Source organism: Aegilops tauschii, chromosome 7 (assembly GCF_002575655.3).
Source record: "Aegilops tauschii subsp. strangulata cultivar AL8/78 chromosome 7, Aet v6.0, whole genome shotgun sequence".
In the NCBI taxonomy this organism is placed as follows: domain Eukaryota; kingdom Viridiplantae; phylum Streptophyta; class Magnoliopsida; order Poales; family Poaceae; genus Aegilops; species Aegilops tauschii.
The window spans coordinates 379,153,693-379,158,160 of record NC_053041.3 but is presented as its reverse complement, the minus strand read 5'-3'; the positions used below and the strand labels follow the sequence as shown (position 1 = coordinate 379,158,160).

The 4,468-nt window shown below is 49.5% G+C and overlaps 1 long non-coding RNA gene across 1 annotated transcript; it reads right to left on the bottom strand.

The window, feature by feature from the left end:
* Positions 1–1,152: 1,152 nt before the first annotated feature.
* LOC120969300 (uncharacterized) lies at positions 1,153–2,522 on the bottom strand. The gene is made up of 4 exons (XR_012190278.1): positions 2,228–2,522; positions 1,833–2,148; positions 1,413–1,754; positions 1,153–1,323 (listed from the first exon to the last, which is right to left on the bottom strand). It is a non-coding gene; the product is annotated as an uncharacterized lncRNA (long non-coding RNA).
* Between the last annotated feature and the right edge of the window lie 1,946 nt (positions 2,523–4,468).

The following is a 4,468-nucleotide window of genomic DNA, read 5'->3' as shown; positions in this document are numbered from 1 at the left end:
CAGCGCCCAGCCCGGAGGCGCCACACTCTACTGTGCAACGCCTGGCAGCTAGGCGTTGCACAGTATAGTGTGGCGCCTCCAGGCTAGGCGCTGCACAGGTCTGTAGCTATGCAGACAGCAACAGAAGGTATGGCAAGTTACAGACCTATGCAGCGCCTAGCCTGGAGGCGCCACACTCTACAGTGCAGCGTCTGGCCGCTAGGCGTTGCACAGTATAGTGTGGCGCCCCCGAGCTAGGCGCTGCACAAACACTTAACAATTTTTTTGCCTCAAACTGGAGGCCTACCTTCTGTGGCTCTCTGGATAGCTACAGACCTGTGCAGCGCCTAGCCCGGAGGCGCCACACTCTACAATGCAGCGCCTGCCGGCTAGGCGTTGCACAGTAGAGTGTGGCGCCTCCGGGCTAGGCGCTGCACAGGTCTGTAGCTATGCAGACAGCAACAGAAGGTATGGCAAGTTACAGACATGTGCAGCGCCTAGCTAGGAGGCGCCACACTCTACTGTGCAGCGCCTGGCATCTAGGCGTTGCACAGTAGAGTGTGGCGCCTCCAGGCTAGGCGCTGCACAGGTCTGTAGCTATCCAGACAGCAACAGAAGGTATGGAAAGTTACAGACCTGTGCAGCGCCTAGCCTGGAGGTGCCACACCCTACTGTGCAGCGCCTGGCGGCTAGGCGTTGCACAGTATAGTGTGGCGCCCCCTAGCTAGGCGCTGCACAAACACTTAGCAATTTTTTTGCCTCAAACTGGAGGCCTACCTTCTATGCCTTCTCCCCCCTCTACTGGGTCATTTTCAGCCACAGTTCAACAATTCGTATAATAAACATTAAGGTTCAAAAAGGGTTCACCACAGACATCATTTCTTAGAAAGGACCATCACAATAAGTTCAAGTTTAACATAGAGCTACCACCACTCCAAGTTCAACGACATAACAAATTCCACATTACTAATAGGTACGACCACTCCAAGTTCAACGACATAACAAATTCCACTCTAAGTTCAACATTATAAAAAATGACGATGACTAGTGCTTTCCACGCTTGCTGGCTCCTCCCCCCCTCTTGACGCTTATCTTCTTCACCTTCCTAGGAAGAGGAAGCCACTCCGGCTCCGGCTCCGGCTCCGGCTCCAGTTCGTCCACGTCATCTACATAGTCATCCAAATAGTCATCCAAAGCCGCCATCCGCGAGGTGCCGACCGTCCTTTTGCCTCTTTGGCCTCTTTGGGTGAAGTCTTCAGGTGTGTACTTGTTGATTCCCGTCCTAGGCTTCAACTCGTATGCAGACCGAGCCTGGTACCTCCCCACGGTCATATCATCAGCAACCTATGCATCAACAGAAGATATGGAAAGACAGTGTGTGAGGATATAGTTAGCAATGCATCAACAAATGGATATATATCGTCGTGACATACCTCTTGGGTGACCACACCCACGTCCTCATCCTCGAAAGGTTCACCATGGCCCTGCCCCGAAGCGGGATCTGATGGTGTCGCCGACCTAGACCGTTCTGGTGATACATACTCGGGGTCACGACAACCGAAAAGGTTTGATAGCCGCCTTAACTTTTGGCCCTGGCACTGCAACATGTACAATTGAATGAGACATGGAAGGTAGCAACAAATGTTAAGTGCTAGTTTGAAGGAGATGTGAACCTTAATGAATGCTCGAAGTGCACCTTCCCCATCGCTTTTGCCAGCCGGGGTTGTTTCCAGAATAGTCTCGGTCTCATCAGCTGCTTTCTTGATCTGGGCATGCTATGAATAGAAATGGTATCAAAGTGTTAGGCAAGCGAAGATGTGAATAGTGTGAATGGAAAAGCAAAAAGGGCTAACCACAAAGTTCATCATTGGAGCTGAAGGGATCACTGAGTTGCCTTTCCTGACTAATGCGTTGTACTGGTGCTGGGCTACCTCATAAAAAACGGTGGGTTCTTCCAGAATCTCCTCAGCATACGCCGGCTGGCATACCTCCACGCGGGTACTTGCAAGAAACCATGTGAGATAGTTGTTGAACGCGATCGGGCAGTGCTCACGAAGCTGGGCTCATTTTCCAGCCCTTGCTTGCTCCACACTAAGAGCGAACTACACGACATACTTCCTGTGATGCTTGGCCCAATCCTTGATCTTCCGCTGCTTTTTCCTATCCAACCTGCAAGTTAGAAACAGAATATTAGCATCATCAAAACCGTCGAGAAGCTGCTAAGTGCTCAAGGTTAATTATATCTTACGCGTGTAGCAACTTGTCCGTGTCCTCCCACTCCGGCGGGTGTGGCTGGAACAAACCAAACTGGCGGAACACCCGATGTGGCAGGTGAAGCTCAACCGCCCAGTTGCATATCAGTGGGCACCGCATATGCCAGAGATCCCTATCCCTAGTGCACATCGGATTCAGCCTAAACTCTATAGGGTTACCAAAACTCTCTCCTTTTCCATACGGCTCCCATTCCACCTGCAAAATGGGATTGAATGCAAAATTGATATCGAGTTACGATACAAGCATGATAATCACTTATGCAATGTCGGTTCACCTGCTCAGGCATGATCGCATCCAGCTCGCTCTTGTACAACTTGTACATTACCGAGGGATCATCCGTCGTCTCATTTAACACATCCCACTTGTAAGCCCAAGTGGGGAGCCGTAGTGGGTCGTCTTTATCGTCCCAATCCTCGTACTTCACGGTCTTCGGTCGTCCAACCGGCAAACGCTCCCAGCTCCATATGGAAAGTGCGAGCAGACAACCACCAATACCTCCAGTGTGCCTACAACAGGCTTCGTCCAACTGCACATAAAAGAGAACATGGTCAAATTTGCCGCAAGAGCGCATTGATAATGTATCAATGAAGTGAAAAGGAAACAACTTCATACCTGTCGATACAAGTAAGCCAGTGTCGCCGAACCCCAACTCCATTTGCTATCGAGGACGGTCAACGCCTTCAGCCACATCCATGGAGCATTCTTGCCTGTGCCATCAGCAAACATTGTCCTGGATATCACGTACCACATGTAGACACGAGCATATGTCTTCACCATGTCCTCATTAGCATCCTCAGGGCAATGACTGAAGTTCGATGATATCCACGTGAAAGTAGCGCCCGCTACGACTCTTTCCTTCTTCTTATCTTCTGCTTCTGGTTCCTGAGGCTCCGGAGGAACCATACCGATAAGGGCATGCATCTGCGCACGCCACCATCAGAATCGGTGTTCATACATAAAGGATTGCCATCGATAGGAAGACCGGTGATCATAGCAATATCCTGCAGCGTCACGGTCATCTCCTCGGTCCGAAGATGGAAAGTGTGTGTCTCCGGCCTCCAATGATCAATAAGTGCGGTGAGTGCTGCAGCATTGTTGGGTGGCGTCGACCGGCGGACCAACTGAATGAAAGGGAGAAGTCCTGCCTCCCTTACATACGGTGTGTGCCGCTCATCATAGCGCATCCATCCAAGGCTGATCCCGTGAGACCGAAGCTTCAGAGGTGCAAGCTCCTACAAACAAACAAATCATAACATTACATATGGGGCATTTGTGTTTGAAAAAAATACGAATTTCATAACACCGGCCACTTTCAGTATTACCCGCTGCTCCACCGACATAGCGTACGATCGGTGTTGTTTGTCCCAATGATCATCGAGAAGCCAAACCATCCTAACAATTTCAACAAAGCATTCTTGTCAACACGATTATCTTTTCAATTCAAAAAAACTAAAGTAGGCCTACTACATGCAAGATTCAAAGCATATGTATCCAAAGCATTTTTCTCAATACGAGTATAATTCAAAGCAAATGTATCCAAAACTAAACTAGGCCTACTTCATACAAATAACTTTTCCATAGAAATAACATGTCAATCTATATATCCAACCATATCTTTTCAATAAAATAAAATACACTAGGGTTCCACAAATCAAACAAACAAGGGTTGTAATACATGCAAATTTTTAATACATGCAAGATTCATATCTAATCAAATCAAACAAGGATTCCCCAAATCTTTGAAATACCATATTTTGTATGGATAAAAAGAAGGGGATCGGAGGAGAGTACCTTCTAGGATGGATTGGTGAAGAAATGCACAGATCAAATCGTCGGATCTGAAGGATTTGGGAGAGGGGATTGAGAGGGGGAGAGGAGGAAGCCGCCGGCGCTGTTCTGTAACTCCTGGAACGAATGGGTGGGGTGGGGGGAGGGGGAGCGGGCGGCTGGCATCTAAGTCACAGTGCGACGCCTAAGGGCTAGGCGATGGACATTACATGTGTGGCGCCTACCTCGTAGGCGCTGCACTGCTGGGTCCGGGGCCCAGGGCTGCCACGGTGGACTGGAGTGCAACGCCCCAGAGCTAGGCGCTGCACCGTTGGGTGTGGCGCCGGCCTGGCGGGAGCTGCACAAAAAGGTCAGGGGAGTGAAATAGTTTCAAGGGCAGTTCATTCTGTGAAATGATTTCGTCCCGAGGTCAAAATTGTCAAATTTG